At 46.4% G+C, this 25,389-nt stretch overlaps 1 pseudogene; it reads left to right on the top strand.

The window, feature by feature from the left end:
• Positions 1 to 3,113: 3,113 nt before the first annotated feature.
• On the top strand, positions 3,114 to 3,245 carry LOC140206733 (U2 spliceosomal RNA; annotated as a pseudogene).
• The last annotated feature ends 22,144 nt before the right edge of the window (positions 3,246 to 25,389 follow it).

Below are 25,389 nucleotides of genomic sequence, written 5' to 3'. Positions count from 1 at the left end.
CCTCCAAATCAGACCACTCTTTCCTCTCTCTCCCAACTGCATGGACAGTCCCGAGTGCCACCTCTAACTCGTCAATGCTAGTCTGAACTCGAACAAAGACCGCACCCACAACGCATACAGCAATCAACAGCAAATAACCCACAGAGACACACATTACAGATTTAATCAGGGCACCCACACAGCATACCAACAGACTCAAGCATCCCGGACAAAGCCCCCACAATGCAGCCCCCCTGGCCACCCTCAGGGTCGCTCGGCTCGCTGTCGTCTGGGGAAACAGCCTCGGCCCCGCCAAACTGGGTAATTCGTTTGTGTGGATGCTGTGTGAGGTACCCCACCCCGCCCAAATAACAGACATTACACCAGATGCAATTAAATGATTTACAGTTTATAGATATTACTGGAACTATATAATTAAAAGAGAATAAAATATAAAAGTAAAATAAAAGGCGCCACACTTATCAAAGTTCAATCTCTTCGTGCACAAAAACCGTTGGAGCTCAAGGACTTTCTTCTTCACCCCGTGACCCCTCGGATCACCTCGACCGGCCGCCTGGGACCAACAACGGTGGTCGACCAGACGCTCCACACGAGTCCGTCTCCATCTCCTCGCCGAACGTCCCGCTCGGGGTCCGACCCCGTTAGCGGACTCACAGCACCTGGTCCATCTTCTGTCTCGCTCTCCCGCCTTCTGCCCCAAAACCCCGCGCATACAGTATCTTCAAATACACCAAAACCATAACAACTATCCCAATTGGTTAATAGCACCCTCTTATCACCCTCTAAACCACAATAAGCTGCTAGCGCAAACTTTCTCAACGTTAAAGCACAACAAAGCCGCATTCCCCAGATTAACATAACAAAAACGCCATTTTAATTAGCCTCCGCAGTAACATAAAAATCGAACCCCCCTTACATTTACATGAACAAAGTTCACCCACATCCATGGTTTGACAGCTGAAAAAATCTCCCCTTCACTCCAAATGTCTACATTATTAGTGTTTTAAGAACTGACAATATCTCTCATATTCAAAAGTAATTATTGCCTTAATGTTACTTAAAAGCATTAAACATTAAAAAACCTTTCAAACTAAACTAACATAATTCTATTTATTTGTTAATAGCATTATTAATTCAAGAAATTGTAAATGAACTGAGACTCACCATCTCTCCCATAACTTATTCTCTCCATAGAAATGAATTAAATAGCTGAAATTGTACCAACTATTCTGGTGCTAGTTCAATGGGCAGACTTCCCATTATGACTGCAAACACAAGGAAATCTGCAGGTGCTGGAATTTCAAGCAACACACATAGAAGTTGCTGGTGAATGCAGCAGGCCAGGCCCACTGATCTCCCTGCTGGCACTTATCCTTGTAAGCAGAACAAGTGCTATACATGCCCTTACACTTCCTTCCTCACCACCATTCAGGGCCCCAGACAGTCTTTCCAGGTGAGGCGACACTACACCTGTGAGTCGGCTGAGGTGATATACTGCGTCTGGTGCTCCTGATGTGGCCTTCTATATATTGGCGAGACCCAACGCAGACTGGGAGATCATTTCACTGAAAACCTACGCTCTGTCCGTCAGAGAAAGCAGGATCTCCCAGTGGCCACACATTTTAATTCCACATCCCATTCCCATTCTGACATGTCTATCCATGGCCTCCTCTACCTGTAAAGATGAAGCCACACTCAGGTTGGAGGAACAACACCTTATATTCCGTCTAGGTAGCCTCCAACCTGATGGCATGAACATCGACTTCTTTAACTTCTGCTAATGCCCCACCTCCCCCTCGTACCCCATCCATTATTTATTTATTTATATACTGTACACACATTCTTTTTCTCTCTCTCCTTTTTCTCCCTCTGCCCCTCTCACTATACCCCTTGCCCATCCTCTGGGCTTCCCCCCTCCCCCTTTTCTTTCTCCCTAGGCCTCCTGTCCCATGATCCTCTCATACCCCTTTTGCCAATCAACTGTCCCGTTCTTGGCTCCATCCCTCCCCCTCCTGTCTTCTCCTATCATTCTGGATCTCCCCCTCCCCCTCCCCCTTTCAAATCTCTTTCTAGCTCTTCTTTTAGTTAGTGCTGATGAAGGGTCTTGGCCCGAAACATCGACTGTACCTCTTCCTATAGATGCTGCCTGGCCTGCTGCGTTCACCAGTAACTTTTATGTGTGTTGCTTCCCATTACGACTGTAGGATGAGTTGCAGAAACTTGAGGTCTTTGCTACTGGGCTCCATGCAAAATCCAACATGGGAGCAAAATGAGAAATTGTTGACGAGCACCTTGCAGGAGACTCAGGGCACTGGTGTCCATACATGCTTCTTTTCTGGAGTCTAAGTTTCTTGATGTATGGTTCCCTATGGATTTGCCCACTTCTGCAGATAATCTTGACCAGTGTATAAACATAAATAAAGGCTAAAAAACGTCCATTGTTATTTTTGTTTTGCATCTCATTTTGCTTGCATTGACAAGAGAAATTATAAGAGCTCATTTTTTTTTCTTCACAGTTCAAGCAAGCTGGTTTCATCTGCCACAAGCAATTTGGAACAAGTCCTTTAAATGGTTCAGATAATGGATGAAATAATGAACTGATCAATAACCTACAGTTGCAGTTGTTTGAACATAATTTATTATTTTGATGATAGGGTTAAAATATTCTGCCAGTTGCTTATAAATTAGTTCTTATGCTATATGGCAGTCTACAATAATGACAAATCATATCTATCATCATTTCATTAAAAGTCCTCTACTTCTTTTTTACCGGATGCCCCAGCTGCTCAATATATTTTAAATGACCTTCACTTACATAATCACCTAACTTCCCTCAATTAATTAGTTGTCCGTGATTGCATCGAATGTGCAGTACTAATCATCCCTGGTTCATTTAAATTCGATTATTGACATCTAGTTCTGAAAATACCTAATTTACAAGCAGTGGATAATTTTGGTTAAGGCTGAATGACACAAAAGAAAAACAAATTTCAGAGAATCATGTAGTTCCACAAGGTAATAAGAGATTCCAAATGAATGATGTTAACTTTATTGTGTTGGTAGTACTTTAAGCATAAGGTTTCTCACTGAGCTCTCTCTAACTTACATGGCAGATCGCTTCTCGGCCTTTTGGCTAAGATCAAGTGTAGTATCTGTTCTTATCAGACCAGAAGGCGGAGAAGAAGAGTTCGCGCTGACGCAGGGGTGGATCCTAATGCTGATTGGTCTCCAATCTAACACCCCATACCAGCGGCAACAGCAGTGAGGAAGAAGATGGCAGCAGCGAGCAGTGCATCGGCTTGAGGCCCGGGTATCAAGAACACTGTCAGGCTGACAGTGCGAGACCGGAACGGGGGCACCGGCTTCACCCCAGAGACCTTCATCCGGAAGGACTTGATGGAATGCTGCGGATTTACACCCGACGACATCTACTGCGTCCAGGACTTTGCAGGTTTCTTCGATGTCACTTTCCGGCAGGTTGCAGGGTGGCAGAAGCTGTACCAGCAGCTTCAGCTGAAGGGGACAGAGGCGCCGCTGTCGCTGCTGAAAGCACAGGCCCTCTTTGCAACGGCTACACAACAGGAACAGACAATCACGGTACATATGTTCAACCCGCACGTGCCAGTGGTAGGTGTCCTTACATTCCTCGCTCGGTATGTGGAGAGCGTAGGAACACCAGCGGACGTGAAGGACGGGCTGGGAATCTGGACCAGCAAACAGCAGGTGAAGGTGAAGCTGAGGTTGGATTCCAACGGCAGCATCATCCACCCCCCCCTCCGTCTTCGCCATCAGAGGGAACCGAAGGTACATGGTGTACGCGGGGCAACCCAGGGTGTGCCGAAACTGCGGCAAGGCAGGGCATATCGCAGCCCAGTGCAGGGTGGTGATGTGCAAGAACTGTAAAACCGAAGGCCACCTGACCAAAGACTGCACGCAGGCCAAGTCCTGCAACCTTTGCGGACAGGCTGGCCACCTGTACAGAGCCTGCCCGAGGCGTGGGGGCACCTACGCACAGGCGACCAGGGGAGGTGCTGGCCCTGAAAGGGCCCAGGCAGTTTCAGACGTACCCGCCAGCGCTGCAGACGAGGCACCCGACAGGACGGACGACGAAACCAGGGAGGAAGGTGCAAGCACCCCAAGACCTGCAGGCCCCCCGCAGACCCTCCAGGACCAGGCAAATGACGAGCAGGAGTCCATGGAGGAGGGGAGAGCTGAGGTGGAAACTGAATGGAAGTTCGTGAAACACAAAAAGACCCAAAAGGCGGCGGCCAAGCGACAGAAGGCGGAGCAACACAAGAAAAGGGCAGGGAACCACACAGCCTCTGGTGCCCTGTCCTCTTCAGAGGAGGAAGGAGTTGGGGGAAGCCAGCAGCCCCGGCGGAAGAAGCGGCTGGCAGAACAGGGGGAGAGGAGGAGAGAGGAGGGAGAAAGTCTGATGGCCACCCCCCAAGTACAGGAGGCAGAGAGCAGCAGACACACAGAGCTCCGGGAATCCGGGAGCAGAGCCACGGCTGGCACCCAGCAGCCGGAAGGGGAAGCAGCCCAGGAAGTCAACAACCCCCTGGGCCCAGAACCAGAACGGCCACACCCAGAGGAGTACTACCAGCAGTACCTGAGCCCACAGAAGGTGGAAAACTTCACAAAGGCGGTGGGAATGAAGGCTCAGGATGGCAAGGGTGAGGACGGAGAGCAGCCAAAATGAAAGACTTTGAATGATGGCAGACCTTAAATTGGCGTGCTTGAACGTGCACAGTTTGAAGAGTACTGGGCGATGCGTCAGCACGCTCCAGTACCTGGACACTGTAAAGACCGACGTGACCTTCCTCCAGGAGTGCGGACTACCACACCTCCGGAACTACCGGAGGTGGTCACGGTGGTGGAAAAAAGGTTTGTCTATGTGGTCGGGGGGCAACGATTGTCGCGCTTCCGGCCTGGGGATTCTGCTGCGGGGAGGCAACTTCTCAATCACCCAAGTTAAAGAGGTGGTTGCGGGGCGCCTCCTGGTATCAGACGTCAAATACAGGGGCACTCCGCTCCGGCTGATCAACGTGTACGCCTCCACCGTGCGGAGCGAGCGGCTGGCCGTCTTCGAGCAGCTCCCACAGCTGCTGGTGACGTCCCAGCCGGTCGTTCTGGCCGGAGACTTCAACTGCACCATTGATGTGGCTGGAGGACCCGGCAGCGCCGACGGCAGGCTGGACAGTACCTCTAGAGTCCTGAGGGAAACGGTGAAGACAGCCAAGCTGCGCGACGCCTTTGGCACCCCCACAGGTGGAGCACAGCCGCAAGCCACCTGGACAGGATCGGACGGCTCAGCCCGCTCCCAGATCGACTTCCTCTTCCTGTCAGAGTCCCTCACGGTCAAGTCCACCGACGTCACGCCGGTGTTCTTCTCTGACTACCGCCTTCTGAGAGCCACCTGTCGCTTACGGGGGGACCAGAAGGCAGGCAGGGGAACTTGGAAGCTGAACGTAAAGCTGCTGACCCCAGAGAACATCGAGGAACTAGAGAGGGAGTACACAGGTTGGGGAACCTTGAAAGCCTTCTTTGATTCCCTGGTTCACTGGTGGGAAGCCACCAAGGAGAACATTAAGAGGTTCTTCATCCGCAAGGGTATCCAGAAGGCAAGGCAGGAGCAGAGGGAACTGCGTAAACTCCAGATAGAGTTGCAGCAACTTCTCCTTCTGCAGTCGAAGGGGGTGGATGTCAGGGAGGAATTGCGAGAGGTGAAGGGCCGGCAAGCCCAGCACCTCGCCGCCGAATCCTCGAAGATCATCTTCCGATCAATGGTCCAAACCGTGGAGCAGGACGAGACGCTCACGCTTCTTCTTCCAAAAGGTGCACAGGGGGAGCTCTGTGATCCACAACCTTAAGGAAGAGGACGGCTCAGTCGCGTCCTCGCAGACCGACATACTGAGGATCTGCAAGTCCTTCTATGCCGGTCTGTACGACGAAAAGGCCACAAAATCCACAGCCTCCCGCAACTTCCTGACGTCTATCACGCAGGTCTTAGACGACGGCAAGCGGGAGAGTCTGGATCAGCCACTGACCCTGGACGCGCTGACAGGCTCCATCCGTTCCTTCGGGTCGGGTAAGACTCCCGGAAGCGACGGCTTACCGGCTGAGTTGTACTCGGCTCTGTGGAACTGGATGGGCCCAGACCTGCTGGAAGTGTACAACGCTATGCTTCTGGCCGGCAGTATGTCTGAGTCCATGAGTAAGGGCATCATCACCCTCATCTACAAGCAGAAGGGGGAAAGGGAGGACATTAGAAATTGGAGACCCATTTCTCTCCTGAATGTGGATTACAAGATCCTGTCCAAGGCTATCGCCAACAGGGTCAAGTCTGCTCTGGGACAGGTGATCCACCCGGACCAAACCTGTGCTGTACCGGGCAGGAAGATCTCAGACAGCCTCGCGCTGCTGAGGGACACCATCGCCTACGTGCAGGACAGGGGGGTGGACACCTGCCTGGTCAGCTTGGACCAGGAGAAAGCCTTCGACAGGATATCGCACACGTACATGGCGGACGTGCTCTCCAAAATGGGATTTGGGGAGGGAATCCGGAATTGGATTAGACTGCTGTACACAGACATCCGTAATGCAGTCCAGGTCAACGGGTGGGAAACAGACAGCTTCCCCATCAGGTCTGGAGTCAGGCAGGGCTGTCCCCTCTCCCCTGTCTTGTTTGTCTGCTGCATAGAACCCTTTGCGGAAGCCATCAGGAGGGATGAGGGCATAAGAGGGGTGACGCTGCCAGGCAGTGGAGGGACCCAAGTGAAATCCTCCCTGTACATGGACGACGTCACCGTCTTCTGCTCTGATCCGAGGTCAGTTCGCAGGTTGATTGGCACCTGCGAACAGTTCGAGCTAGCGTCGGGGGCCAGGGTCAACCGCACGAAGAGCGAAGCCATGCTCTTCGGCAACTGGCCCGACCGATCCAGCGTCCCCTTCACCATCAGGTCTGACCACGTGAAGGTGTTGGGGATCTGGTTCGGAGGGGCTGAGACGTGCAACAAGAACTGGCAGGAGCGGACTGCCAAGGTGAAACAGAAACTGGGACTGTGGTGAGGGCGCTCCCTGTCGATAACGGGCAAGAACCTGGTCATCAGGTGTGAGGTGCTCTCAGGGCTGCTGTACTTGGCGCAGGTCTGGCCCGTCCCCCGCTCCTACAGCTCGGAAATCACCCGGGCTGTCTTTAGATTCGTCTGGGGATCCAAGATGGAGCGGGTGAGACGGACCGTCATGCACAAGTCCCTGGACAACGGGGGCAAGAACGTCCCCAATGTCGCCCTCACCCCGATGGCCAGCTTCGTATGTGGCTGCATCAGGTTGTGTGTAGAACCCAGGTATGTGGGCACCAAGTACCACTATGTGCCCAGGTTCTACCTGTCGCCCTGGCTACGAAGGATGGGTCTGGCCCCACTCCCGCGCAACGCTCCAGTCAGCTGGTCGTTGCCGGCATACCTGTCCTACGTAGCAAAGTTCTTCCAGGAGAACGCCTTTGACCACAGGGCCATCAGGCAGTAGTCGGCACGTAGTGTCCTGCAGGCACTGCAGGAGAAGGACGTGATGGACACAGTGGGGTGGTTCCCTGAGCAGACTGTCCAGTTCATCTGGCAAAATGCCTCATCGCTAGACCTCACCAACAGGCACTAAGACCTCGCCTGGCTGGCGGTGAGAGGGGCCCTCCCAGTCAGAGCCCTCCTGTACGCCCGGAACGTCGTCTCCGCACCCCACTGCCCACGGGAGGACTGCAGTGAGGAGGAGTCTGTGACCCACCTCTTTGCACACTGCCAGTTCGCAAAGAGGGTGTGGAGGAGGATGGACGGGCTAGTGTCACGTTTTATCCCCAGCAGCTGCATAACAGAGGACTCTCTGATCTACGGGCTGTTCCCGGGGACGCACACGGAGACCAACATCCGGTGCTGCTGGCAGATCATCAACTCGGTGAAAGACGCTCTTTGGTCGGCCCGAAACTTGATGATCTACCAGCACATGGAGATGTCCGTGGGAGAATGCTGCCGACTGGCACATCCTCGGCTGTAGGAGTACGTGCTGAGGGACGCACTGAAACTCGGTGCAGCCACCGCAAGGGCCCAGTGGGGAAGGACCACAGTATAGGTTTCTCCACCCGTGGGAGTGGGAGGGGTCGGTGGGCGGGGAGTATACCCCTCAACAATGATATGGTAAGCTGAACTACTGGAGTGCCACATGGGTGGCTATAAATACGGATATGGACTGACTATAATGGAAACGTATGTAAAGGATGAAAAGTTATTGAATGGTTTATTGTATATATTTTTGAATAAAGTATATTTTGAAATATAAAAAAAAGCTCTGCTTAACACAGCTAAGGTGTTGCTGGATAATGCCTAAACAATTTCTCAGACCCTTCATGGGTGCATTGGTTAAGGACTGCTTAGGTAGAATGCTTTGATTTGATGCTTTAATGAATGTAGAGAAAGATGTTACTGATCATAATGTCTGTATATATTAGTTATGAATAACGTGAATTTTTAAAATAAGTATGTAACAGACTAATTGGTTTCCTGCCCTCACTTTGTGAATTGTGGAGATGATATCGAGTGGAGAACTGGGTGAAGTGAGTTTAATTCTGATAATTAGTCAAAATGCAAAAACAGCTTGGCAAAATTCTGACTGCAAAAAAAAATTCCCATGAATATTCAAATAATTTGGGGTCAATGGAGATAGCTTACTCTTCATTTAGATGTTCATGCAAATTGCATGGTAGGAAATTAATTCTGGAGTTTCTCTTACTTAATATAATTGCCTCCATTTATAGAAAGTTAGAACATAGAACGGTACAGCATTTGACAGACCATTTGGCTCACGGTGTTGTGACAGCCTTGAAGCCAATTGATACTAAATGTCGTCTTCCTGCATATCATCCATACCCACCATTTCCTTCATATTCATGTGTCTATCTAAAAGCCTTTTTAAGCTCCATCAAACTGCCTGCTTACACTATCACCCCTTAAATTCTATACTAGGCACCAACCTGTCTGTGAGTAAAAAAAAACCTGCTCCTCACATTGTCTTTAAACCTTCTACTCACACCTTCACCCCTGAACCTTAAAAAGCATGTTCTCTGGTGTTTGACATTTGTACTCTGGGGAGATGATGAGAAGATTCGAATCATCCCTAAGTATCTCAACATTATTAAGTGGCTTATTATTAACTGTATACTTTCTCCTTTCATTTGACCTCCCAAACTGCAACAGCTCATACATGCCCTGGTTAAACTCCATCTGCCACTTCTTTGTCCATATCTGTAATTTATCTATTTCTTGGTCTATTCTTTTATATTCCTTGACGTTGTGCACAACTCCACCAATCTCAGTGTAATCCACAAAATACATTTCCAGCCAGGTCATTCATGCATATCCCAAACAACAGAGGCCCCAGCACCAATCCTCATGGCATATGACTGCCCATCGACCTCTAACCAGAATAATAACCTTCCATAAAACATAGAACATAGAACATATAATAGTACAGCACAGTACACGCCCTTTGGCCCACAATGTTGTGCCGACCCTGAAACCCTGCCTCACATATAACCCCCCTACCTTAAATTCCTCCATATACCTGTCTAGTAGTCTCTTAAACTTCACTAGTGTATCTGCCTCCACCACTGACTCAGGCAGTGCATTCCACGCACCAACCACTCTTTAAGTAAAAAACCTTCCTCTAATATCCCCCTTGAACTTCCCACCCCTTACCTTAAAGCCATGTCCTCTTGTATTGAGCAGTGGTGCCCTGGAGAAGAGGCACTGGCTATCCACTCTATCTATTCCTCTTATTATCTTTAACACCTCTATCATGTCTCCTCTCATTCTCCTTCTCTCCAAAGAGTAAAACCCCAGCTCCCTTAATCTCTGATCATAATGCATACACTCCAAACCAGGCAGCATCCTGGTAAATCTCCTCTGTACCCTTTCCAATGCTTCCACATCCTTCCTATAGTGAGGTGACCAGAACTGGACACAGTACTCCAATTGTGGCCTAACCAGAGTTTTATAGAGCTGCATCATTACCTCGTGACTCTTAAACTCTATCCCTCGACTTATGAAAGCTAACACCCCATGAGCTTTCTTAACCACCCTATCTACCTGTGAGGCAACTTTCAGCGATCTATGGACATTTACCCCCAGATCCCTCTGCTCCTCCACACTGCCAAGTGTCCTGCCATTTACTTTGTACTCTGCCTTGGAGTTTGTCCTTCCAAAGTGTACCACCTCACACTTCTCCGGGTTGAACTCCATCTGCCAGGGGGTCAGTGTGGACATGGTGGAGGATTACAAATACCCGGGGATACGAATTGACAATAAACTGGACTGGTCTAAGAACATTGAGACTGTCTACAAGAAGGGTCAGAGCTGTCTCTATTTCCTGAGGAGACAGAGGTCCTTTAACATCTGCCGGACGATGCTGAGGATGTTCTACAAGTCTGTGGTGACCAGTGCTATCATATTTGCTGTTGTGTGCTGGGGCAGCAGGCTGAGGGTAGCAGACACCAACAGAATCAACAATCCCATTCGTAAGGCCAGTGATGTTGTAGAGATGGAACTGGACTCTCTCACAGTGGTGTCTGAAAAGAGGATGCTGTCTAAGTTGCATGCCATCTTGGTCAGTGTCTCCCATCCACTACATAATGTACTGGGTGGGCACAGGAGTACATTCAGCCAGAGACTCATTCCTCCGAGATGCAGCACAGAGCGTCATAGAAAGTCATTCCTGCCTGTGGCCATCAAACTTTACAACTCCTCCCTTGGAGGGTCAGACACCCTGAGCCAATAGGCTGGTCCTGGACTTAAATAATTTACTGGCATAATTTACATATTACTATTTAACTATTTATGGTTCTATTACTAGTTATTATTTATGGTGCAACTGTAATGAAAACCAATTTCCCCCGGGATCAATAAAGTATGACTATGACTATGACTTCTCAGCCCACTTCTGCATCCTATCAATGTCTCTCTGCAATCTTCGACAATCGTCTACACTATCTACAACACCACCAACCTTGGTGTCGTCTGCAAACTTGCCAACCCACCCCTCTACCCCTGCATCCAGGTCGTTAACAAAAATCATGAAAATTAGAGGTCCCAGAACAGATCCTTGTGGGACACCACTAGTCACAATCCTCCAATCTGAATGTACTCCCTCCACCACGACCCTCTGCCTTCTGCAGGCAAGCCAATTCTGAATCCACCTGGCCAAACTTCCTTGGATCCCATGCCTTCTGACTTTCTGAATAAGCCTACCGTGTGGAACCTTGTCAAATGCCTTATTAAAATCCATATAGATCACATCCACTGCACTACCCTCACCTATATGCCTGGTCACCTCCTCAAAGAACTCTATCAGGCTTTTTGGACACGATCTGCCCTTCACAAAGCCATGCTGACTGTCCTTGATCAGTCCATGATTCTTTAAATGCCCATAGATCCCATCTCTAAGAATCTTTTTCAACAGCTTTTCCACCACAGACGTAATTACGGCTCACTGGTCTATAATTATGCAGATTATCCCTACTACATTTTTTGAATAAGGGGACAACATTCGCCTCCCTCCAATCCTCTGGTACCATTCCCGTGGACAACGAGGACATAAAGATCCTAACCAGAGGCTCAGCAATGTCTTCCCTCGCCTCTTGGAGCAGCCTGGAGAATATTCTGTCAGGCCCCGGGGACTTATCCCTCCTAATGTATTTTAACAACTCCAACACCTCCTCTCCCTTAATATTAACATGCTCCAGAGCATCAACCTCACTCATGTTGTCCTCACCATCATTAAGTTCCCTCTCATTGGTAAATACCGAAGAGAAGTATTCATTGAGGACCTTGCTGACTTCCATAGCCTCCAGGCATATCTTCCCACTTTTATCTCTAATCGGTCCTACCTTCACTCCTGTCATCCTTTTTTTCTTCACATAATTGGAGAATGCCTTAGGGTTTTCCTTTACCCTACTCGCCAAAGCCTTCTCATGCCCCTTTCTTGCTCTTCTCAGCCCCTTCTTAAGCTCCTTTCTTGCTACCCTATATTCTTCAATAGACCCATCTGATGCTTGCTTCCTAAACCCCATGTATGCTGCCTTCTTCCACCTGACTAGATTTTCCACCTCACTTGTCACCCATGGTTCCTTCACCCTACCATTCTTTATCTTCCTCACCGGGACAAATTTATCCCTAACATCCTGCAAAAGATCTCTAAACATCGACCACATGTCCATAGTACATTTCCCTGCAAAAACATCACCCCAATTCACACCCACAAGCTCTCGCCTTATAGCCTCATAATTTGCCCTTCCCCAATTAAAAATTTTCCTGTCCTCTCTGATTCTATCCTTTTCCATGATAATGCTAAAGGCCAGGGAGCGGTGGTCACTGTACCCCAGATGCTCACCCACTGAGAGATCTGTGACCTGTCCCGGTTCATTACCTAGTACTAGATCTAATATGGCATTCCCCCTAGTCGGCCTGTCCACATACTGTGACAGGAATCCATCCTGGACACACTTAACAAACTCTGCCCCATCTAAACCCTTGGAACTAATCAGGTGCCAATCAATATTAGGGAAGTTAAAGTCACCCATGATAACAATCTTGTTATTTTTGCACCTTTCCAAAATCTGCCTCGCAATCTGCTCCTCTGTGTTTCTGCTGCTGCCAGGGGGCCTATAGAATACCCCCAATAGAGTAACTGCACCCTTCCTGTTCCTGACTTCCACCCCTACTGACTCAAAGGAGGATCCTGCTACATTACTCACCCTTTCTGTAGCTGTAATAGTATCCCTGACCAGTAATGCCACCCCTCCTCCCCTTTCTCCCCCCCCCCATCCCTTTTAAAGCACTGAAGTCGGGGAATATTGAGAATCCATTCCTGCCCTGGTGCCAGCCAAGTCTCTGTAATGGCCACTACATCATAATTCCATGTATGTATCCAAGCTCAGTTCATCACCTCTGTTCCTGATGCTTCTTGCATTGAGGTACACACACTTCAGCCCTTCTACCTTACTACCTTTGCACCATTTATTCTGCTTCTCTTTCCTCAAAGCCTCTCTATATGTTAGATCTGGCTTTACTCCATGCACTTCTTTCACTGCTCTATTGCTCCGGGTCCCATCCCCCTTGCAAATTAGTTTAAACCCTCCCAAACCATGCTAGCAAACCTACCTGCAAGGATATTGCTCCCCCTCGGGTTCAGGTGCAACCCATCCAATCTGTACAGGTCCCACCTTCCCCAGAAGAGATCCCAATGATCCATAAATCTAAAACCCTGCTCCCTGCACCAACTCCTCAGCCACGCATTCAACTGCCATCTCCTCCAATTCTTATCATCACTGTCACGTAGCACTGGCAGCAATCCTGAGAACGCCACCTTTGAGGACCTGTTCTTCAGCCTTCTGCCTAGTTCCTGAAACTCACACTTCAGGACTTCATCCCTCTTCCTGCCTATGTCGTTGGTACCAACATGTATCACGACTTCTGGCTGCTTTCCCTCTCATACCAGGATGTCACGCACCCGGTCAGAGACATCCCGGATCCTGGCACCCGGAGGCAACAAACCATGCAGGTTCCATTCCTACTCTCTGTATTCTATGGGCAAGCCAGTTCTGAATCCAAACTTGCAATTCACCCTGGATTCCATGCAACGTTTTCTTCTGAATCAAGATACCATGAAAAACCTTATTCAATGCCTTACTAAGTTGCATGTAATAACATCCACTGCCGAACCCTCAACAAGCTCCTTTCTCACCACCTTGGAAAACTGCGCCAAGTTTGTAAAGCATAAACTGTCAAAGTTCAATGTTCAAAGTTCAAAGTAAAATTTATTAACAGAGTACATACATGTCACCCCATACAACCATAACACTATAAGACCATAAGATACAGGAGCAGAAGTAGACCATTTGGCCCATCGAGTCTGCTCCGCCAATCAATCACGGGCTAATCCAATTCTTCCAGTCAACCCCACAGCCTCAGCTTTCACCCCATACCCTTTGATGCCCTGGCTAATCAAGAACCTATCTATCTCTGCCTTAAATACACCCAATGACTTGGCCTCCACAGATGCTTGCGGCAACAAATTACACAGATTTACCACTCTCTGACTAAAGTAATTTCTCCACATCTCAGTTCTAAACGGACGTCCTTCAATCCTGAAGTTGTGCCCTCTTGTCCTAGAATCCCCTACCATGGGAAATAACTTTGCCATATCTAATCTGTTCAGGCCTTTTAACATTCGGAAAGTTTCTATGAGATCCCCCCTCATTCTCCTGAACTCCAGGGAGTACAGCCCAAGAGCTTCCAGACGTACCTCAAACAGTAACCCTTTTATTCCTGGAATCATTCTTGTGAATCTTCTGTCAACCCTTTTCAATGTCAGTATATACTTTCTAAAATAAGGAGCCCAAAACTGCACACAATACTCCAAATGTAGTCTCACGAGTGCCTTATAGAGCCTCAGCATCACATCCCTGCTCTTACATTCTATACCTCTAGATATAAATGCCAACATTGCATTCACCTTCTTCACAACCGACTCAACCTGGAGGCTAACCTTTAGGGTATCTTGCACAAGGACTCCCAAGTCCCTTTGCATCTCTGCATTTTGAATTGTCTCCCCATCTAAATAATAGTCTGCCCGTTTAGTTCTTCCACCAAAGTGCATGGCCATACACTTTCCAACATTGTATTTTATTTGCCATTTCTTTGCCCATTCCCCTAAACTATCTAAGTCTCTCTGCAGGCTCTCTGTTTCCTCAACACTACCCACTCCACCTACCTTTGTATCATTGGCAAATTTAGCCACAAACCCATTGAGATCGTAGTCCAAATCATTGACATACATTGTAAAAAGCAGCGGTCCCTACACTGCCCCCTGTGAAACTCCACTGGTAACTGGCAGCCAGCCAGAATAGGATCCCTTTATTCCCACTCTCTGTTTTCTGCTGACCAGCCAATGCTCCACCCACGCTAGTAACTTCCCTATGATTCCATGAGCTCTTAACTTGCTTAGCAGCCTCATGTGCGGCACCTTGTCAAAGGCCTTCTGAAAATCCAAGTACACCACATCTACTACATCTCCTTTGTTTACCCTACCTGTAATTTCCTCAAAGAATTGCAGTAGGTTTGTCAGGCAGGATTTTCCCTTCTGGAAACCATGCTGGCTTTGGCCTATCTTATCATGTGCCTCCAGGTACTTCGTAATCTCATCCCTAACAATTGATTCCAACAACTTCCCAACCACTGTTGCCAGGCTAACAGGTCTATAGTTTCCTTTCTGCTGCCTCCCACCCTTCTTAAATAGCAGAGTAACATTTGCAATTTTCCAGTCATCTGGTACAATGCCAGAATCTAACGATTCTTGAAAGATCATCGTTAATGCCTCCGCAATCTCTCCAGCTACTTAGTTCAGAACCCAGGGGTGCATTCCATCAGGTCCAGGAGATTTATCCACCCTCAGGCCGTTAAGCTTCCTGAGCACCTTCTCAGTTGTAATTTTCACTGCACAAGCTTCACTTCCCTGACAGTCTTGTATGTCCAGTATACTACAGACATCTTCCACTGTGAAGACTGATGCAAAATACGCATTCAGTTCCTTTGCCATTTCTGCATCTCTCATTACAATATCTCCAGCATCATTTTCTATTGGTCCTATATCTACCCTCAATTCTCTTTTACCCTTCATATACTTAAAAAAGCTTTTAGCATCTTCTTTGATATTAGTCGCCAGCTTCCTCTCATAATTCATCTTTTCCTTCCGAATGACCTTAGTTTTCTTCTGCAAGTTTTTAAAAGCTCCTCACCTCTATCTTTCCACTAGCTTTGGCTTCCTTGTATGCCCTCTCTTTTGCTTTTACTTTGAGTCTGACTTATTTGTCAACCACAGTAGTGTCTTTCTTCCCTTTGAAAATTTCTTCTTATTTGGAATATATCTGTCTTGCACTTCCCTCGCTTTTTGCAGAAACTCCAGCCATTGCTGCTCTGCTATCTTTCCAGCAAATATCCCTTTCCAGTCGACTTCGGCCAGTTCCCCTCGCATGCAATTGTAATTTCCTTTATTCCACTGAAATACCAACACATTGGATTTTATTTTTTTCCCTCTCAAATTTCAGTGTGAATTCGATCATATTGTGATCACTGTTCCCTCAGGCTTCCTTAACGTTAAGCTCTCTTATCACCTCCGGATCATTGCACAACACCCAATCCAGCATAGCCAATCTCCTAGTGGGTCCAACAACAAGTTGTTCTAAAAAGCCATCCCTTAGATATTCTACAAATTCTCTCACTTGAGGTCCAGTACTGACCTGGTTTTCCCAATCTACTTTCATGTTAAAATCCCCAAAGATGATCATGACATTGCCTTTCTGACATGCTTTTTCTATCTCCTGCTGTAATTTGTAATCCACATCCTGGCTGCTGTTTGGAGGCCTGTATACAATTGCCATTAGGGTCCTTTTACCCTTGCCATTTCGTAACTCAACCCATTGAGACCCTATGTCATCTGTTTCCAATGATTTAATATTATTTCTTATACACAGAGCCACACCACCCTCTCTGCCTACTAACCTATCTTTCTGATATACCGTATATCCTCGGACGTTGAGCTCCCAACGGCAGCCATGCTTTGGCCAAGTTTCAGAGATGGCCACAACATCATATTTGCCAACCTGTAGCTGAATTTCAAGATCGTCCATTTCATTCCTTACGCTGTATGCATTCAAATACAACACTCTCAGTCCAGTATTTGTTGCTTTCTGTTTTAACTGCACCATGCCTCTATAGCCCTGTAACTCATGCCACTGGCTTTGATTAAGCCTCATCTCCTGCCTGTTTCTTCTATAATCTCTGTTGCACGCTATCTTTGATTTATTTCCGTTTTCCCTTTGCTCAGCCCCATCACACTGGTTCCCATCCTCCTGCCAAATTCATTTAAACCCTCCCTGACAGCTTGATTAAATGTGCCCGCTAGGATATTGGACTTCCTTGGGTTCAGGTGTAAGCAGTCCTTTTTGTACAGGTCGTACCTCCCCCAGAAGCGGCCCCAATGATCCAGGAATCTGAACGCCTGCCCCCTACACCAGTCTCTCAGCCACACATTAATACACCATCTGGAACTGTTAGCTGTAAACAAATTGCAAATGCAGATATAAATAAATATCTAAACTGTCCTGCACAAAGTCATACTGACTGTCTTTATGCAGGCCATGCCTTTCCAAATGCATATAAATCCTATCCGTTAATGCAATATTGAGTACATATTGAAGACGTGGCTTCAATTTTATGAATTCAATATTTGAGTATTTCAGGGATGGCGCCATTCATTAACCACAACCAGAGGAATTTATTTAGAAAGGCACTGGCAGATGAAATTCCACTTCTGAAGAATAGAAAAGTGCGTAATTCAGAACAGATAGGGGTGGCAAGTGCATTTTCCTGAAGAATATTACTGATACAGTTCTCCCGAGAAAAGAACAGCTCATACCGTATATTTTGCTCATTGCTAGCACACAATTATCAAACTGAATTTTGCTACTCTCCCATTCGAATGATGTTTGTGTAACCTCTGGCATGCAGGCACAATACCATGACTTTTAAGTTATCTCAGTCTGATATTTTTGTCAGCATAATCAAATGGTGGAATTGCAGACTGTATATTCTTTACTAAAGTTGTAGAAATCTGCTCTGAAGAAACCAATCAAATGCTCTGAGTTTCTGAGCAATTCTATACTTTTTCATTTGTTTACAAGACTGAAGTTATCAAACGTGACATAGAGCGCTGAAGTTTTCTGAAAACCACGAAATTTTCAATAGAAGTAGTTCTGTTCTGGAGGAAAGTGTGAAATTCAAAGACATTCTGATGGAAATATTTAGGACTTGATCTTTTCTGGAGTGAAATTTCCATTGTAGGTTGGGGTGAGTTAGCAGAAGACATACCAGTCACAATTGATGTGAAGGGCATGTGTAGTTCAACAGTATGCCCAAATGAGAGACAAGGTGTTCTGTTGATACAAGTTAATATCTGTTGCTGGAAGGAAACATTCCTGATTATTGGCCCTTGCAAAAGCATGTCCATTTTGCAAGCAGCCATTCTTTTATCCTTTTCATGATGTAATTCCTTTTCAAGCAATGAATCCTAGTTCATAGAACTGCACTGAAAAATATGATACTCAGTTTCCTCCCAATTCTTACCTGCTTTACATCTGTGACCTTTTGTTAACAACTTTTAACAGAAATATTTTTTCCATAGTTTGTCAAAGCCCCTCAGGTTTTTGTGCACCATTATTAAGTTTCCTCTTTATATTCTCTTTTTTTTTAAAAAAAGATCTCCAATTCCAGTCTCTCAATATACATGAAGCATTTACAAACTTGTTGCCATTATATACATTTACGCCCTTTGTAGATAGCAACTGGAAAATCAGATTACAAAGCCTCAGTATCAATGAAAGGACTAAACACAAGAGGTCCTGAGATGCTGGAAATCCAAGGTAACACACACAAAATATAGAAGCCTGACTTGCTGAGTTCTTTCAGCAGTTTGTGTGTGTTACATATATTAGAATGAAAAGACTTGTCAGTTTGCTATTTTATGCAGAGGTTTGACAGATAATGTGCTGTTCTTTGAGAGTGAGTTTCAAGTGAAATTCAGTTAATTCTATAACGGAATAGTGATTAAATAATTTGGAAAGAAACATCTTAAGTAACTGCAGAATGGTCTGCCAAATTCAAGTTTAAGTTTAATTTAATTATCATTTAACCATACATGAATACTGCCAAATGAAACAGCGTTCTTCCTGGCCAAGGTGCAAAGCACAGTACCATATAATTACAATAGCAGAAGAACAGAAAAATAATATATCCCAAGTCCCTGAGTGGCATGGCTTGTAGGTTGTTGGTGCATCAGATGTTGTCCTGGTCTAGCTTGTCTTACACTAAACGAACACTGGAGGGCAGCAATAAGAGGAGGGCCAGTCCCCCACCCAGGACAGATTCCAGCGCACAAGCAGTGGCCTCTGCTCTCTCTCACACTGCCTTGGCGTCTCCTCTCCTGGGTGGCTGCAACGGGTGACACCATGGCATGAGGGCCTAGTCCACGCAACAACTGAGGCAACACAGCTACCCCGCTGTCAGTCCTTTATTCACCCTTGACGACATTGGCAATGGGTTTCAAAGGAAGTTTATTCATGAAGTACCTCACAAAGTGAGATGGCATCTCTACTGTTTCTTCTTTTTTAACAGTGTCCTTCTGGGACTTCCTATTCCCAAGCACTGTGGAAACACTAGAAACAAATGATTGTATTGAAACACCCATAAGGAAAACCATATTAAAAGCACAAGTACAGAACATGGATCAATGTGATGTATGGCATTATTATTATTACTATGACATTTTGTAAACAAGTAAAAGTGAAAAGTATATATAAAACAGGACCTTCCATTTCCTGTTCCTGAAATCTGGCCATTTTCTGAAAACACTGCCATCCTTAAGCTGCGTGCTAGTACTTCCAGAGGTAAACCTCAAAGTATCACTTCAGGTCATTCAGAATTAATGATCTCAATTAATAAAAGAGTTTTTCAAACGCTTGCTGTTCACACCTCACTGTTATGGGCATGCACTACCCACTCCTTAAAGCCGGATGGAATTAATGTTTAGTGTCAGCTTAGCTAGCTTCCTGATTTCTGACTCCTTCATTCCTTAAACAGAAAATATGCATCAGAGGGTTTTTGCTCTGCAGGGATATAACCAGAGCATTGGGAATCTGGTAAGATCATAACCATCAATTCATCGTCTCTAGAGCCACTTCTTTTCAAACACTTGCAAGCCTTTGATCTTATTAATTTGCTTAATATGTTTTCTCTTCAGTGGTAATTGAACAGTTAGTGGAGAGATTGTGGAGGCAGAGATTGGTAAAACCTCAGAAAAAGTTCGGAATCAAAAGTTTGAGCATGGTGTGGGTAGTATCCTGAACTGCATATACTGTATTTCAATGCAAGAAGTATCATAGGAAATGCGGATAATAGTATTCAAAATGACATACACAGGCAATGTGTAGAGCGGAGAGGCTGTTGATAGGACAAAATTGTAGCCAACCAGAATTGATTGGAGAAATTAAGGTAAAAGAACTCTTAGGAGCAAGTAATCATAATATGATTGAATTCACCCTGAAACTGGGGAGGGAGAAGCTAAAATCAGATGTATCAGTATAACAGTGGAATAAAGGGAATTACAGAGGCATAACAGAGGAGTTGACCAGAATTGATTGGAAAAGAACACTGGCAGGGATGACGGCAGAGCAGCAATGGCTGGAATTTATGGAAACAACTCCAAAGGCTCAGGATATATACATCCCAAAGTGGAAGAAGTATTCTAAAGGAAAGATGGCACAACAGTGGCTAACAAGAGAAGTTAAAGCCAAAGGGAGTGCATAGAAACATAGAAAACCTACGGTACCATACAGGCCCTTTGGCCCACAAAGTTGTGCTGAACATGTCTCTACCTTAGAAATTACTAGACTTACCCATAGCCCTCTATTTTTCTAAGTTCCATGTACCTATCCAAAAGTCTCTTAAAAGACCCTATCGTATCCGCCTCCACCACCATTGCCGGCAGCCCATTCCATGCACTCACAACTCTCTGAGTGAAAAACTTACCCCTGACATCTCCTCTGTACCTACTCCCCAGCACCTTAAACCTGTGTCCTCTTGTGGCAACCATTTCAGCCCTGGGAAAAAGCCTCTGACTATCCACATGATCAAAGCCTCTTATCATCTTATACACCTCTCATCGTCTGTCACTCCAAAGAGAAAAGGCCGAGTTCACTCAACCTATTCTCATAAGGCATGCTCTCCAATCCAGGCAATATCCTTGTAAATCTCTTCTGCACCTATGGGATGGCTTCCACATCCTTCTTTGAGTGTCCTATGGACTTGGACCCCAAGATCTCTCTGATCCTCCACAGTGGCAAGAGTCTTACCATTAATACTATATTCTGTCATCATATTTGACCTACCAAAATGAACCACTTCACACTTATCTGGGTTGAACTCCATCTGCCACTTCTCAGCCCAGTTTTGCACCCTCTCACTGTCCCGTTGTAACCTCTGACAGCCCTCCACACTATCCACAACACCTCCAAACTTTGTGTCATCAGCAAACTTACTAACCCATCCCTCCACTTCCTCATCCAGGTCATTTATAAAAATCACAAAGAGTAAGGGTCCCAGAACAGATCCCTGAGGCACACCACTGGTCACCAAACGCCATGCAGAAAATGACCCGTCTACAACCACACTTTGCCTTCTGTGGGCAAGCCAGTTCTGGATCCACAAAGCAATGTCCCCTTGGATACCATGCCTTCTTACTTTCTCAAAAATCCTTGCATGGGGTACCTTATCAAATGCCTTGCTGAAATCCATATACACTACATCTACTGCTCTTCCATCACCAATGTGTTTAGTCACATCCTCAAAGAATTCAATCAGGCTCATAAGGCATGACCTGCCCTTGACAAAGCCATACTGACTATTCCTAATCATATTACACCTCTCCAAATGTTCATAAATCCTGCCTCTCAGGATCTTCTCCATCAACTTACCAACCACTGGAGTAAGACTCACTGGTCTATAATTTCCTGGGCTATCTTTACTCCCTTTCTTGAATAAAGGAATAACATCTGCAACCCTCCAACCCTCCAGAACCTCTCCCGTCTCCATTGATGATGCAAAAATCATCGCCAGAGGCTCAGCAATCTCCTCCCTCACCTCCCACAGTAACCTGGAGTACATCTCATCCGGTTCCTGCAACTTTTCCAACTTGATGCTTTCCAAAAGCTCCAGCATATCCTCTTTCTTAGTATCTAAATGCCCAAACTTTTCAGTCTGCTGCAAGTCATCCTTACAATCACCAAGATCCATTTCCATAGCGAATACTGAAGTAAAGTATTCATTAAGTACCTCTGCTATTTCCTTTGGTTCCATACACACTTTCCCACTGTCACACTTGATCGGTCCTATTCTTTCATGTTTTATCCTCTTGCTCTTCACACACTTATAGAATGCCTTGGAGTTTTCCTTAATCCTGCCCGCCAAGGCCTTCTCATGGCCCCTTCTGGCTCTCCTAATTCCCTTCTTAAGCTCCTTCCTGTTAGCCTTATAATGTTCTAGATCTCTAACATTACCTAGCTCTCTGGACCTTTTGTAAACTTTTCTTTTCTTCTTGGCCAGACTTATTACAGCCTTTGTACACCACAGTTCCTGTACCCTAACATAACTTCCCCGTCTCATTGGAATGTACCTATGCAGAACTCCACACCAATATCCCCTGAACATTTGCCACATTTCTTCCATACTTTTCCCTGTGAACATCTGTTCCTAGTTTGAGCTTCTAATTTCCTGCCTGATAGCTTCATAATTCCCCTTACTCCAATTAAACGCTTTTCTAACTTGTCTGTTCCTATCTCTCTCCAATGCTATTGTAAGGGAGATAGAATTGTGATCACTATCTCCAAAATGCTCTCCCACTGAGAGATCTGACACCTGACCAGTTTCATTTCCCAATACCAGATCAAGTACAGCCTCTCCTCTTGTAGGCTTATCTACATATTGTGTCAAGAATCCTTCCTGAACACACCTAACAAACTCCACCCCATCTAAACCTCTCGCTCTAGGGAGATGCCAATCGATATTTGGGAAATCAAAGTTTCCCATCACAACAACTTTGTTATTATTACACCTTTCCAGGATCTGTTTCCCTCTCTGCTCCTCGCTATCCCTGTTACTATTGGGCGGCCTAGAAAAAACACCCAGTAATGTTATTGACCCTTTCCTGTTCCTAACCTCCACCCACAGAGACTCAGTAGACTATCCCTCCATGACGACCACCTTTTCTGCAGCCGTGACACTGTCTCTGATCAACAGTGCCACGCCCCCACCTCTTTTGCCTCCCCCCCTGTCCTTTCTGAAACATCTAAAACCTGGCACTTGAAGTAACCATTCCTGTCTCTGAGCCACCCAAATCTCTGTAATGGCCACCACATCATATCTCCAAGTACTGATCCACGCTCTAAGCTCATCCGCTTTGTTCACAATGCTCCTTGCATTAAAATAGACACACCACAAACCATAGTTTTGAGTGTGTCCCTTCTTTATCACCTGCCTATCCCCCCTCTCGCACTGTCTACAAGCTTTCTGTGAGCCAACCGCTCTTCCCCAATCAGTTCAGTTCCCACCCCACCAACAACTCTAGTTTAAACTCTTCCCAGTAACCTTAGTAAACCTCCCCGCCAGGATATTGGTCCCCCTGGGATTCAAGTGCAACCTGTCCTTTTTGTACAGGTCACACCTGCCCCAAAAGAGGTCCCAATGATCCAGAAATCCGAATCCCTGCACCCTGCTCCAATCCCTCAGCCACGCATTTACCTTCCACCTCATTCTATTCCTATACTCACTGTCACGTGGCACAGGCAGTAATCCCGAGATTACTACCTTTGTGGTCCTGCTTCTCAACTTCCTTCCTAACTCCCTGTAGTCTTTTTCAGACCTCTTCCCTTTTTCTACCTGTTATTGGTACCAATATGTACCACGACCTCTGGCTGTTCTCCCTCCCACTGCAGGATACCTTGGACACAATCTGAAACATCCCGGACTCTGGCACCTGGGAGGCAAACTACCATCTGAGTTTCTTTCCTGCATCCACAGTATTGCCTGTCTGACCCCCTAACTATAGAGTCGCCTATCACTACTGCCTTCCTCTTCCTTTCCCTACCCGTCTGAGCCACAGGGCCAGACTCTGCACCAGAAGCACGACCACTGTTGCTTCCCCCAGGTAGGCTGTCCACCCCCCCCCCCCGCCCCCCACCGCAACAGTACTCAGACAGGAGTACTTTTGTCAAGGGGTACAGCCGCAGGTGTACTCTCTAGTACCTGACTCTTCCTCTTCCTCTTCCTGACTGTGACTCACTTGTCTGTCTCCTGTGGCTGTGGTGTGACCATCTGCCTGTAACTCCTTTCTATCACCTCCTTGCTCTTCCTGACCAGACGGAAGTCATTGAGCTGCATCTCCAGTTCCCTAACTCGATCCCTAAGGAGCTGCATCTGGACACACCGGTTGCAGATATGGCCGTCCGGGAGGCTGGGAGACTCCAGGACCTCCCACATCTGACACCGAGCACAGAAAACCCTAACCCTCACACACATACTACTTTCTTTCCACAAATAACACAGGTAAACCTACCTCGCCTCGTTACCGTCACCACCTAAGGCCATTGAACCAAAGCCTCTGCATATTCGGAAACAGCTCTATTTTCATCTTTAATATCTCTATTTTTGCCTTTCAGGGTTCTTTTGAAGACCCTGACCTGGAGTTACATGCTGACTACGGTTCTTTGCCAGAATGGGACCTGCTCTCGGAGTTTTACAACTGGCCTTTGTTTGGCATGCCAAGGGCTCGGCCTGAGGACTCCACTTGCCTTCGGAGGACCAGGTTTTTGTGGCTGTGGAGACGGGGGGTTCAGAGGTCGTTGTCTGAGCAGAAGACTGGTGTGTCATGGGAGAAGGAAGATCTAAGGCTGTGTGCCCAGAGACCCAAGGTCTTTGGGCACAGAGCTTGGAAAAAGGGATGCAATGGACTTTTAACATCGTAAACCAGTGAGTTGTTTGTTATGTCTCCCCTCTCACTGTGAAACGGAGACACCTCTTTCTCCCTTATTAGGGAGAGAGAGAGCCTGTGGTATATTGAATGCTGGGTGAACGAGCAGTCTTTGGAGTACAGTAAGTCTCTGTCTTTGCTGTTAGCTCGCAAATGCTTGAGTGCTCGGTGGTGGGTGCTGATGCTTTGTTTTGCTGGTGGGGGAGGGGGCTTCGTTGCTTGCTGCCACTTACGTGTGGGAGGGAGGGGAGCTGGGGGGGACTTTGAGGTTCTAACATTTAACTGTCGTTCACTCTTTGGGGGCACTCTGTTTTCGTGGATGGATGTGAAGAAAAAGCATTTCAGAATGTATATTGCATACATTTTTCTGACATTAAATGTACCTTTGAAACCTTTGAATATAATAGAACAAAAATTATTGGCAAGTTAGAGGATTGGGAAGCTTTTAAAAACCAACAGAAGGCAACTAAAAAAATTCATTGAGAAATTAAAGATGGAACAAGAAAGTAAGCTAGCCAATAATATTCTTCTCAATATTTTTATTGATACTACATAAATTGCATGAATACAAATACAAAATTCATAAGGATACAAGTAAATAATATGAATTACATTTTTTTTTTACCAACCAGCTCATTTTGGTGGTGGGGGTAGATTTTTTAAAATAAAATACAATTATTTTATTTTATTTCATTTCATAATTCAATC

The sequence above is a fragment of the Mobula birostris genome, chromosome 1 (assembly GCF_030028105.1).
Source record: "Mobula birostris isolate sMobBir1 chromosome 1, sMobBir1.hap1, whole genome shotgun sequence".
Taxonomy (NCBI): Eukaryota; Metazoa; Chordata; class Chondrichthyes; order Myliobatiformes; family Myliobatidae; genus Mobula; species Mobula birostris.
The sequence above is the reverse complement of the archived record's forward strand: the minus strand, read 5'-3'. Positions and strand labels throughout refer to the sequence as shown.